Genomic DNA, 14722 nt, shown 5'->3' on the forward strand with positions numbered 1-14722 from the left:
TTCTAAAATTAGAATATAATTATAAATAATTTATAGTTAAGTATAATTAATTATTATGATTAATTATTAATTACTAAATGATTATATTAATTATTTTGTCCAATTATATAATATTAGTTTAAAATGAAATTAAATTTAAAGAATAAAGTTAATAAATAATTTTTTAAAAATGACAAAGGACCTAATTAAAAAATAAGTGAAACTATAAGGACCTAATAAAAAGAAAAAAAAATAGAGGGACCTAAGTGAAAACTTGTGAAATTAAAAGGACCTGATAAAAAGAAAAAAATTTATAAGGACCTAATTAAAAATCAGATGAAACTATAAGGACCTGGAGATTAATTATCTTTTTTTTTTGGGTGAATTCAAGCATGTCGGTTAATGAGCACGCATAACTCATTATCATTATACATCCTTTAAATTTAATTTAGATGTTTTAAATTGGATTTTATTTTTTTACTTTTAATCTTTTAAAAACTTATTTTAGTATATATAGAATTTAAAATAAAAATATTTTATTAACTATTAATTTTTTAAATATTTATTTTTATTTAAAAATTATTACTTAAAAATTTTAAATTAAACTTTCGATCATCATTGAAACTTGTTCTGAGCTTTGAAAAGCGAAAATGATAGTGTGACAAAAAGTAGATTAGCCTCATTATAAATAAGAATAAGCTATCGGTTTTTCAGTTCAGTTTTCATAATAATCGAATTAACCGAATAAATGAATAGAACAAATTTTAAATACCAAACTAAAACTGATCAACTAAATCAACCAAGACCGAATTAACCAAAATATTTCAGTTCAGTTATTCGGTTAACTGAATACATAATGTTAAAAGTGATTTTGAATTAAAATAATAATAAAATATAATTACAACCATTAATTAATTATATTTTATTATTTAATGTGATTTATTATAATAATATTCATTATAACCATATTTATTAAATATAAATATATTTAAAGAGCTCCGTTACATCCACATATGTATTTATTATAATAATATTTAATAAATATAAATATAGTATATATTTATTTTGGTTTTTTGTTATAACCGAATTTTTTTCTAATAATCAAACCGAACACCGAAAACTAAATTATTAAAAATTAAAATTAAATATATAGCTGAAAATCAAAATAATCAAACTGAAAAAACCAAAATTAAATTCGATTCCTTTGATTTTTTTAATTATAATTCGGTTTTACTCACTCCAGAAGTAGACACAGCATCGGGTACACTAAAATGGGCAACGGCAGAATTAATACCGAACCCAGAACAAATGGCAAAAGCAATTTGTTGACAATAACTCAAAATAACATCAATTTTCAAACATGCTGAACGCATGGGTTTTTGTTTCTTTTCTTCTCTGACCCGACCATCACAGCTCACAACTACGTATATCGGCCAGTTGCCTATGCAGAGTCCGTATTACCCAATGCTCATCTGTGACACGGCGTCGTGCTGCCCGTGCACCATTGTTCCACAAATACAATTCCAATTTCTCTTCCCATCTCACCCGTGCGCTGTGACCCCATCTCCCCTCTTCTCTTTTTAACCTGTTGGGCGTCTTTAACTTTTATTTTAAATATATTTATAATTATAAAAATTAAGCATTTACATTTTTTTTTGCCAGCGCAATTAATTGTTAGACCGAGTAAGACTTTTCTCAGTAAAATGAAAGATTTAACTGTGCTAAAAAAATAAAATGTTTAAGCAACGTTTTTCTAGCAACACTTGGTGTCATAAACTATTAAGTAACATTTTTCTATCAACACTCAATATCATGAACTAATTTTTAGCACGTATGGTACCTTGAAATATTTTTGTCAATAGTATCAATATTGTAAAATTTAAAATAATTTTTTGGTATAATCTTATCATTAAATTGTTTTTCTAATTAGCAACAATCACTTTAAACTCATGATACCTTGTGCTGTCTTTCGGCTTAAAAATGATATTAAGTTCTATTCCAAAAATACTTTAAAGCATTAGATGTAGAATATATTAGGTGTTAAATTTAAAACATAGAGGATACCCAACACCCTAAAGTATCATAAATTTAAAGTGTTTGATGTTGCTTAAAAATACTTTAAAAATAAAAGTACCTCAAAAATTGTTTTGGAATACTGAAATGTTATGAGACTGAATGTTGCTAGAAAAATATTTTTGGATAGTATATGTTATTTAAACCTTTTATTTTTATTTAATACATTAGAATACTGAATACTATTAAAAAAATACTTAAAATGATAAATGCACTAAAAATTAGTTCATGACACCAAGTATTGCTAGAAAAATGTTACTTACACTTTTTATTTTTATTTAGTACATTTAAATCTTTCATTTTACTTAAAAAAATTTTGCTTGATCCAATTATTAATTGCAATGTTTAATTTTTTTAATTTTAAATATGTTTAAAATAAAAAATAAAGACTTCCAACACATTAAAAAGGGAAGAGGGGAGATGAGGGGTCATAGTCACACCGCCCAACGCTCGACTCTCAAGTGAGATGGGAAGAGAAATTGGAATTGTATTGGTGGGCCGAGGGGACCGCGACAGTTCGGCGCCGCATCACAGATGAGCCTCTGGTGCTAATCGAGTGTGGACTCAATCAATGTATTCAGCATTTGCCCCCACGTGATACATCCTTTAAATTTAATTTAGATGTTTTAAATTGGATTTTATTTTTCATTTTTATTCTTTTAAAAATTTATTTTAATATATAGAGAATCTAAAATAAAAATATTCTATTAACTATCAATTTTTTAAAGATTCATGTTTTATTTAAAAACTATTAGTTAAAAATTTTAAATTAAAATTATTAAAATTATATTTGAATGCACAATAATAAAAGTATGGTGTACTTATCATTGCAAATTTGCGATTATCATTGAAACTTGTTCTGAGTAGGGGTATTCACAGGATGGGACAGGACCAGAACAGGCTCGTCCTAGTCCCATTCCGGTGAATAGGGACGAGACGAGACAGGACTTTTGTCCCGTGTCCCGTGTCCCGTGTCCCATCCCTCTTTTTTTTTTTGCCCCTTTCAGTTTTGGACTTTTATTTTTTATTGGACCTGTTTTAAATTTCTTCTTGATTTTTTTTAGGCCTAAACTGAAAACTATTTTGGGCCTTTGATGTAATGGACTGAATATTAATTTTATTGGGAAAAATTTTGATTAAGGACCATAAATGGGAATTAATTTCAAAGAGTCCAAAAAAAATCTGAAATTTCAGTCAAAGATTCTGAAATTTCATTGAAGGACCCAGGGGACAAAGTGAAATTAATTCCTGAATCTAATTTACTCAAATAGCCTCCGAAATGAGCTGAGCTAAAAAGGCAGAAGAAAGAGGGAAAAGGGAGAAGTTGGCACCAGTTGTTCCTATACCTATGCAGTGATGAAGGGAAGTGATCGATGAGAATGAGTTGAGAAAATACAGTGGGTGATGATCAATCTGAAGGTGCATCCGTTGGCGGTCTGTGGAAAGTCACTGTCAATGTTTGTGGTAGTGAGAGAAACCGAATCCCTTGCTTACGGTGTGGTGTCGTGATTGTCTCTGGTACGTGGTGTGCGAGGTAAAATTTTTTTTCCAAATTTTCATTTTGTTGAGCTAACTTGTTGAGCACAATTGGGTTGTGGTGCCTAAATAATGGAGAAATGAGTGTTTAAATGCATGGGTAAATAGGTAGTAAGGGGGGAAAATTTGATAGTGCTTTAAATTTTAGGAAGAGACTGTTATTGTGTTGTTGTTTGAAGTTAATAAACAAGAGATATTAGTGATTTTGAAACTTTTTGAAAAGTGGGTGAGAATAGGTGAGAATGGGTGAGGAGGGGTGAACAGTGACCGAAATGCGTGTTTGAAGGAACTTGGGGACGGATGAAAGGGAAATGGGTAATGTGAAAGGTAAAAGTGCAGAGAAATAGTAACCTGAAGTTGTGAAAATATATATTCGGATTGTGATATGGGAAACTAGAGTAGTGTAGGAAAATGGCAATTTAATATTGAAAGGACCCGTATTTCTATTGTCAAATTACAAATTCGTATTGTTAACGTGTACTGTCTATTATTGTTTACAGGTGACTGAAATTGAAAGCTGAAGGATGTGCAGGAATGGATTATAAATGGCTGCTAGTGGTGGAAAACAATTATTTTGCTTCTTCCATGTGGGAGAGGAATTTGTGAAGACCCCAGATGAAAAATTGATATATGAAGGGGGTATTGTAAGTGGAAGATTGATCACAGAAGGGATGATATACGAAGAACTACAAAGAATGGCAGCAGATGATGTTTGGCCAGAGAGTGGTCAATATAAAATGAAGTACACAGTTAGATTTGACAGAGGAACATTTTTGGACCTTGTCGATGATATTGGAGTTGGCCAATTAATTGAGTACAATAATAACAGTGGACATGTTTATATATCCAATAATGAAAAGAGTTGAGACAAGCGTCACAGTTGGAGAGTGCACAAGAGTAAGTTGTTTTTAATTGGAATTATTAAGATTTTGGTATAATTTTAAAGAATTGAATTGCAAAACTCACAACTTGTATTTATGTATACAGAATAGATGATTTGGTTGGGCCTTCGTTTGTAAGGTCAGTATCTCCAAGTGTATACGATCAGGATATGGGTAACCTGGACACATCTCCAACAGAAGATGTGGCAACACCGTAAGGGATTGAAAGAGGGGGAAGACAGTCAAACATTGGAAGTCTAGGTGCGGAAATGTTGCCAACCCTAATGCCAGTGATGAATTCTGCAAAGTGGACAGATCTGTTGATATCAAAAGGTCAAACTTTTGTTAATACTATACATTTCAGAGAAGCATTATATAAGTATACCCTGGCACACAAGTTTGGATACCTATTTGTGAAGAATGATAAGCATAAAATTATTATCAATTGCTGTGTGGATGGTTGTCCATGGCAAGTTTTAGCATATGGTGTAGACAAGAAGAATGAATTCCTAGTTATAAGAAGATTTGATGATGAACACTTACACTATGCACAAGACAACCTAGTTGTTCTCCGGAAGAAGAAGTACAGACTTATTTCAGGAGTGATTGTAGATGAGTTGAGTTCCAGCATAGACAAATGTCCTAATGACATTAGATGGGATCTGGAGAGAGAGTATAGATTGAGCCTTAACTACTAACAAGCATGCAGGGTGAAAGAGAAAGCACTTGCGCAGATTCATGGTCGTCCAGAGGGTTCTTATATGTTAATCCTTTGTATATGTGAAAGGCTAAAACAAACTAATCCAAAGACTATAGCAAAGTGGGTTGCATCATCAGATAATAGATTTCAAGCTATATTTATTGTGTATGGCTGCTGTATAAAAGGGTTTTTAGAAGGTGGTAGACCCATACTATATGTAGATGGATGCCACTTGAGTGGTTCGTACAAAGGGACTTTGTTGGAAGCATAAGCTTATGATACAGACCACAAGTTATTTCTGCTTGCATATGCAATTGTGGGGGGTGAGACTTTCGAGGAGTGGGCATGGTTCTTGGGTAACATAAAGGATGTTACTGGATCATTACAATTAGTAATAGTTTCATATAGGCACAGCTCAATCAAAAGTACAGTGCAAGCTGTGTTTAGGGGAGATTGGCATGTTTTTTCTTATCGTCATTTGAAAGAGAATTACAGTGTGGAGTTCTTAAAATAGCAAGGGGAAAGAGGAAGACCAATGGACAAACAAAGGAAGGTGCTCTGAAATTACTTGATTCAATTGCATATGCAAGACTGGATAGGGACTTTGATTGTAGTATGAAGAAGCTAATGGGATTTTGTCCAGAATTGGGAGAATGGATGCAAAAGAATAGAGATATTGGGCACAAAGCAAATTTCCTTACAAGAGGTGGGACAATATCACGACAAACCTAGCTGAATCCTTCAATGCCTAGATTGTTCGTGAGAGAAAGCACAACATTACTGTTTTGATACATGATCATAGGGAAAAATTAGCAAATAAGATGTATCGTAGCAAACTGGAGATGAGTGATTCGACTGATGGTCTGGGACCAAATATAGAGAAAAAACTGATGGATCATGTGGTTAGATCGGAAAGAATGGATATACAAGATTATGGAATGAACATATTTAGGGTCAGGCGGGGAAACATAGATGTGCAAGTAAATCTGATATTACATGAATACACTTGTAAAGGTTGGCAAATGTCAGGATTGCCATGCCCATATGCATGTGCCGCAATCAAGAAGGTATATGGTAATATATATGCATATGTAGATGATTATTTTTTACTCACAGCTCAAGAAAAAATTTATGATAGACTTATGATCCCAGTTGAGACACACGACATTCCTAGGACAGATTCCCTTTGGTATGAAGAATACTCATCAACTACCTTTCTACAACCACCAATGACTACTCGGCATCCTAGAAGGCCTAGAGTTAGGAGGATTGAGTCACAATTTCAGGACGAGGAAGTGTATCGTTGCTTAAGATGTGGTGAAGGTGGTCACACCAGAAAGACTTGCAGTGACCTGAACCCTATGTGACTTTATTACTGACAATAGCATTGTTTTGGTTTAATATACAGCTATTTTTGTACATAAATAAACCCCAATATGTAATTTTTTGGATAGGGTGGGGAAGTAGCTAAAACAACGCATTTAGTATTTTTGGTGGTGGGTTGGAATATATTTTGTATAGTGACATGATAGTTAAAATATTTCAGGATGATACTTGACGATAAGGTATCCTAAGTACTACACTGAAATTGGCTGGTTACACTGTAAATGTATAGAAGATGTTGCCCACTTGTGAGTGGATGTATTTCTATTATTAGTTAGTGTATTCTTATTGCACATTCTCTAATTTGTGTTGTTAACTACACAAAATGTAAAACAATTACGTTATCCCGATAAGCAAATGAAGGCATTTGTGCAAAATTGGGGTTACAAATACACGAGTTGCTGTTGTTAATAACCTAAATCCAGTTGCCAATTTGTTAAGCATTGTTATGAACTCTGGGGTCAAACTAGATAGATAATGAAGGCATTTATGCAAAAAAAAAAGGGTGCTGTAGATACATGAGTCTCTGTTGTGAATAACCTTATTCTAATTGCAAATTGGTTAATTAGTGTTGTCAACTCTGGGGTCATATTAGATAGAGAATGAAGGCATTTGTGATAAAAATGGTGCTACAAATACACGATTCTCTGTTATGAATAACCTTATGCTAATTGCAAATTGGTTAATTGGTGTTGTCAACTCTGGAGTCAGACTTGTAGAAAATGAAGGCATTTGTGCAAAATGGGTGTTGTGAATACACGAGTCCTGGTTGTTAATAATCTAAATCCAGTTGCAAATTTGTTAATCGGTGTTGTGAACTATGGGGCCAGACTTGTACAAAATGAAGGCATTTGTGCACAAATGGATGGTGAGAATACACGAGTCCCAATTGTTAATAATCTAAATCCAGTTACAAATTTGTTCATTGGTGTTGCGAACTATGAGGCCAGAATTGTACAAAATGAAGGCATTTGTGCAAAAATAGGATTTGTGAATACACGAGTTTCAGTTGTTAATAATCTAAATCCAGTTGCAAATTTTTTAAATGTTGTTATGAACTGTGGGGTAAGACTTGTACAAAATGAAGGCATTTGTGCAAAAATGGGTATTACGAATACATGAGTCTCACTTGTTAACAATCTAAATCTAGTTGCAAATTTGTTAACCCGAATAGTAAACCTTAGGGTAAGAGTAGATAGAAAATGGTTATATGAGGACAGAGTTGGGGTTGCGAATACACGAGTCCTTGTTGTGCATATTTATAACTCTAGTTGCAAATTGTCCAAACCCAGGTGTTCACGCACATGACAGTCCGTAGCTTGATATTCTTTATATCAAGTAAAACCCACTTGCGAAAACATGAGTCCCTATTGTAGGCTAAACTATCATTGTTGCAAATTTCCTAATTCGAGTAGTGAAGATTGTCAATCAAAGTGTCATATTTCTAGGGGAAAATAGCATTCCATTACTAGATATGTAATAAATACATTATATATATGTGCAATCTGATGACATAAAATGAAAGTGTTGATAATCCTCATATGGTAAATTTTGACACATTCTATGGTTGTCCAAAACACATATTGAGTAGACAGCTCCGTCTTCAATTTCCTCTCAGTTGTGTCTGTATCTGTGAAAGTAGTTCCACAACAACTACAGACCGTGTATTTCTTGGATAAGTAACAAGCCACCACAGCAACTCTGCCCTCATGGAACTGAATTCTTCCTATTGCGCAACATAAACAAGCATCAAACAAGGGGACACAATGGAGTACAGGATTGAAATATAAAAATAACACTTTCATACACAAACACTAAATGAACTCATACTTCTGTATAATAAGGAATTGTTTATTCAATCCCATCTTTGTCTTCTTCGTAGTGCCACTCTCTCAGATATGTGATGACATGAATCCCACAATTGTTGCTGGAGAATTGACAATCCTACACAATTAGGTTGTATTAAAAATGAGAAACACAGCACATAAACGTTATTCAAAACTCACGTGTTATGTTAGAGATGAATAACGGGATAGAAGATCTCATTGGTCTCATCTGGGTTGGTCAATGACTCCAGATCAGGCTTAACTCTCTTTGGTATGTTAACAAAGTTTGCCCACTAGACAACAAAAAACAACTATCAAATACAAATTTCACTCAACGGTGACATAATTAGTGCATTAACAATTATTAGACTAACACAAATCTGAGCCATCATGCGCTGGCCTTTGTCTTTAGGATCAGCTTTTCGCTTCTTTTGATTTTTCTTGTTGTCCGTAACCTTATCGCCACCATGAAGGGAGTCCAAGACATAAAACCTCAGCGTGCTTAGTTCAAACACAAAGCAAAACCAGTGCATAGCAAATATTAGGAGTCCAAACAGATAGTCGCATTCTCCTAAATTATAGCCTAGGTGTTCTGGCAGTAGTTCTTTTAGGTGTTTCTCTACCTCCCACAATCTCTATTGCTGCACCATTCTTGTCTATGACAGAAAACATTGGACACCATGATGTTGTTAAAATCTGAACTTCCATGGAAAAGACCCTAATTCTTATTGTGTGTAAATTTTTCAGGTGTAAACATTGTTGCTATGTGTGCAAATTTCTGAACTTTTGTTGTCAAAGGACAGTGCAACTATACATTGTCACGCACATGCAAACCATGAAGTTGTTAAAATTCTAACTTTCAGTGTAAATATTGTTGCTTGTGTGCACATTTTGAATTTTTGTTGTCACAGGACAGTACAACTTGCATTGTCAGACACAAGCAAACCATGAAGTTGTTAAAATCTAACTTTCAGTGTCAACATTGTTGCTCTGTGTGCGAAGTTTTTGAATTTTTGTTGTCACAAGACAATGCAACTCTGCATTGTCAATACATGCAGACCATGAAGTTGTTAAAATCCTAACTTTCAGTGTCAACATTGTTGCTTTGTGTGCAAGTTTCTGAATTTTTGTTGTCACAGGAGAATGCAACTTTGCATTGTCAGATACAAGTAGACCATGAAGTTGTTAAAATCCTAACTTTCAGAGTCAACATTGTTGCTCTGTGTGCAAATTTTTGAATTTTGTTGTCACAGGACAGTGCAACTCTATGTATTGTTAAACACATGAAGACCATGAAGTTGTTAATATCTGAAATTGAGTGTAAATATCCTAGTTCTGTATGTAAATTTATGAATTGTTGTTGTCACAGGACAATGTTATTAAATGCATTCTTAGCTAGTTAGCATTAACCATGAAATCAGCATCAAATATGTGTCTCTTCACCACAGAAGCTTGTTCCTTATGTTCACCATTCATAATATGGGCAATCAATGACATTATCTGCACATTTATGCAACATGAAAATTAGGATTGATTCACAATATTTGCCTGTACAAAATCAATTTATCATCGCACATACCCGGTTGCTTATCTACTGCCTTGGAACAAGGACTTGCAGGTCTTGCCGTGTTGCATAATGGCCAAACATGTCCACCAAAACCCTGCACAACAGACATGGAAGCAAAATGAGTATAGTGCTGTTATTCCCATCGTATAAACAACTCCAACCAGTCTTTCTACTTACTGTCTAGCCTCCTCTTGTGGACACCAGTCACAACAATGTTTATAAAATACTTCCTTCTCACTGAGTTTGACCTTTCTCATGTACGTCACTTGGTATGGTGACTTTACAGCTGGTTTGTGACGTCTTTTTTACCTCCTTGTCGGTAGTTACACCATTTTTTGTTTTTTCTCCCCTTTCTCAACTTCTTTTTCTTTTCTAGGTTCACCATCTTTCTCTTTTCCTTCATTTTCATCTTCTTCTTCTTCTGACTGATCTTCTTCATCCTTTTCTTTATCACTATCTTGTTGTTCTCCTTTTTCTTCATCCTCCTCTTCTTCTTTATCTTTTTCTTCCTCCTCATCTTTTTGGCAAATTTTTTCCTCATGTTCAGCTTTATCGTGTTTTTTACCTTTTTCTTCATTTGCATCTTCTTCTTCTTGTTCTTTTCCTTCATCTTCATTCTCACCTTGTCCTACCTCTGTAGCATCTTCTCCCATTTTTTTCTTCCAGGGTGCATCTATTCCTTCTTTATTTTCTCCTTATTCTTTTTCTTCATCTTCATTTTCACCTTCTCCTACCTCTATAGCATGCATTCCTTCATCTCCCCCACTGGAAGGCCTTTTGCTTTGTAACTGCATTAGTTCTTCCAAAACAAAACTTTTAAACCTTTCCATCTCACTATTTAATTTATTGTTGAATTTCAGCCAAAATTCCTGAATGTCCTGCATATTTAAAAGTTTGTTAGCAAACTTACACTCACTGTTAGCGAATCAGACTAATATATTAGTACTACTTACTGGGTCTTCGAAACTTGTCCCCCCGGTTGTGTTGCTAACTTGACTTCTGCAGTACTACGGCTGTACAAGAGGCCACATTTACTTCCCTTTTCTATTTAATCCTCTCCTTCACAGTGTTCTCATCCTAAAACTTCATTACATGGGGTGATTTTGGTACGACATTTCCCAATGGGAACCTTTGTAAGAAGTAAAGCTGAAAAAGAAAAACACAAGAAGTTATTAATCAGAGAAGGCAATATGAGAACAATTTAATTAGTGAAATCTTCCATTCAATTATGTAGACAAGTACCAGTAACAAATACATGCAACCTCCAATGACTTTTGAGCCTTCAGCTTTCCCTTCTTTGCTGCCCATGTTGTATCGTTGTATTTCATCACTAAGTTCATCAAGTACAAATGTTGCCCAGTCAAATTCTACCCACTTATTCTCTATGTAGGTCATTACTTTCAACACTTTTTCACTAACACTTGAACTCTCGGTGGGACAAAGAAAAGTTCCCAATGTAAAGAGAACAAAATAGAACTCAAACATTCCATCATCTTCCTTACTCATTAGCTTTTCCTGAACTTCAGCATATGTCAATAGGGATATTTCCTTTTCAACTCTTTCACTTCATCTTTGAAGCTATCTAACTTTACTCTTAAACCTTTATCCTATAATCCTATTAGCACTTTCACATCTTTTGGTCTAATCATCAATGTGTTCCCCCTGATGGTCAGTTGTTTTGATGGGGGATCATATGCACGCATCACCTCCACACATAATTCTCTTGGAATCTTGTTCAGGGTCATACTTAACAGCTTCCCAAACCCCAAATTTCATACCCTATTCTTCAAGTTTGTTTTCTCCTTAACAAATTCAACAACTTCCTTGAATTTAGATGGGGAGTACCGGGTCGAGAATGATGTCACGTACTTCTTCTTTCCTTCTGATGCCTCTTCCTCCTTTTTTTTATACGGCTCCTTCTCAACATTAGTCATGTTCTTCCAAACTTTCGATGCTGCATCTGACACAGCTTTCATCCATTGTATGTAGAGGTGGAAGCAAGCTAGGCCAGGCCTCACCCACAAGCCTAGCCTGTGAAAGGCCTTTTATTCAGCTTGTGAAAGGCCTTTTGTTCGGCCTCAGCTTAGCCTGTAATCATGCCTGGCTTGGCCTGTGGCCTGTTAAGAGGCCTACTTTTTTAACAAATTTCAAACATAAATAAATCAATTCAAAATTACAATAATTTAACCCAATTTATCTAAAATACAAACAGAAAATATGAAAATTATCAAATTAACATTATAACCCTTAGGCCCCAAAAAAATCAAATATGAAAAATTATCAAAAAACATAATTTCACTTTGGTATAAAAATTAGTTGATGACTTGATCTAGTTTAAAACATAAAACGTCCTTAATCCCCTTTACATTTTAAATTTATCATTTGTTCAAACTAATTTGCTAACAAAATGATATTTGATCATGTTATTACACATGGTTGTTTTAAAGAAAATGTGTTACATTTATTATAATTTAAATTAATTAAGTAACTATTATAATAAGAATTAGATTGAGCACACATATATGTAGTTTAAAACATAATAGGTCAATTATATATATAATTCTATATAAGAATAATATGAAAAGCATGGGTCAAATAAATGAATGATGCTTTTTTTTTTAATGCACTTATGTTTTTTCCTCTGTTTAAACATGTGTCATTATACATATATCAATTATTTTTATTATGGAGAATGAAAATGAAATGAAGCATGCAATGAACTCTGGATAACACGTTTATGTGGGTGGAATTTTCTCAATTAACCAATCAGAATAGCAAACTCCCTCCTGTCCATTTACAATTTTAACTTTTAAAAAAAAAAGATAACAGGCCTAGACTGCCTGACAGGCCTAACAGGCTTATTATCAGGCCTGAGCCTGGCCTGATAAAGTAAACAGGCCTTTTTACAGGCCTAAGCTTGTTTTGATATCTAAATAAGTCAGGCTAGGCCAGGCCAAGCCACAAGCCGCCTAGTCTATTTCCACCCATACTTATATGTCCTTTTATTCTTCCTCTAAAATTCAATCTTAATAACTTCCACCCTGTAACTTCTAGATCCTTCTTACTTATCTTTTCTAGCCCTGCACATAATAATTATGGTTTCATTAATCAGTACGGTGCACAGTTCATCAACATTGATTGTATGCTGCTCCATTTGTTCAATGACCTCCATATTCGTAAATACACTATGATTGAAAATTTCTTTACATCACTTGTTACAGGATGACACATGGCATTATTCCAGTCAGGTTGCAAATGCATTTATTCGTCATGTAAATTACCTAGAATAAATTGTCAGTACACTGAAGATGAAGTTGCCACAATGAACTTGTTAATGCACTACTTCTTCTGGCAAATTCTCTAACTTCAGTTGTTACACCACTGAATATCAATTAACCACTTTCAACTTGTAAATGCACTACTTTTTCTGGAAAATTTCCTAACTTTAAGCGTTATCCCACTAATCACAAACAATCACAGACAATAAGTTCTTCTCTCAAGCCCAAACCTTGTCTCAAACATAACGTTTCCCCTCATAATTTCGTTCACCCACCTCTCATAAAAAAATTTCAAATGCACACAAATGCAGCACCCACCTTTATCAAAGGCAAAAAACAGAGCACCCACCACAATAATAGACCCACACAATCAGTGTTTTTTCTTTAATCTCCTGACAAATAAATGGATGATTCAGTTGCACAAATAGAACTTCATTCGCGTCTCTCACTTATAAATAAACCCAATCACACGAAAATAGCATTCAAGATACATGAGGAGTCTTACCTTCATCGAGCTTCACTCTGCTATTTGCCTGAAGTCTCTTCTACTTTTCGTTCGTGCTATCTCGATCGCCTTCCAACCGATTTTTGCTTCTCCTTCTTCTTCCTGTTGTTCTACCGACTATCATACACCAAAGAGTCAGCCTTTCAAGTTTCCTCCTTTATCCACGGCAATGGCTACGCTGGAACTATAGCCACAGCGATGCCCACAGTCTCCTTCGGTGGTTGAATATCTTTAACAGTTTTCAGAGACACAACGCAACTGTGTTAAGAGGGAAGAGGGAATGTGACTAAAATGAGAGAGGGAAAAGTGGGATGGTGTTTTCATACTTTTCGGCCATATCATTTCCAAATTTCAGGCAACAATTTTGCGGGGCATTTGAGTAAATTGGGTTCAGGAATTAATTTCACTTTGTCCCCTGGGTCTTTCAGTAAAATTTCAGAATCCTTAACTGAAATTTCAGATTTTTTTTAGAGGCTCTTTGAAATTAATTCCCATATGTGGTCCTTAATCAAAATTTTTCCATTTTATTGTAACAATTGGCCTACTTCAAATATTTTTGTAACCCTCAACAATAAAAACTAAAAGCGTAGTCCATCTTCTATGAATTCCCCGCATTCTTCATTTATTTTCCTGATGTTCATTCTTTTTTTTTGGAACATGTATAAAATCAAATCAGTTCCTAGAAGCTACCATTCCACGCCAACATGCACAAAACACAAGACCCAAGCAAGCTATTGGCAATTAACATTACTCCACCCAGGGCTTCATATTATTATTTTATTTGTTTTTAACATTTAATAATAATATATAATTATGTATTATAAAACAATTAAATATGATACAAAATATTTTTAAAAAAAAAAGTATACCTATCAGGACAAGACCAGGACACGACAACCCCGTCCCGTGTCCCGTCCCTTCCCGAACCCCTTTTTTGGTCCTGTTCCAGTTTGTCCTATTCCAAAAAATTTCAAGACAGGCCCGTCACGCCCCA

Source organism: Neltuma alba, unplaced genomic scaffold (assembly GCF_004799145.2).
Source record: "Neltuma alba isolate B1F8T4 unplaced genomic scaffold, ASM479914v2 tig00010270_pilon, whole genome shotgun sequence".
NCBI lineage: Eukaryota > Viridiplantae > Streptophyta > Magnoliopsida > Fabales > Fabaceae > Neltuma > Neltuma alba.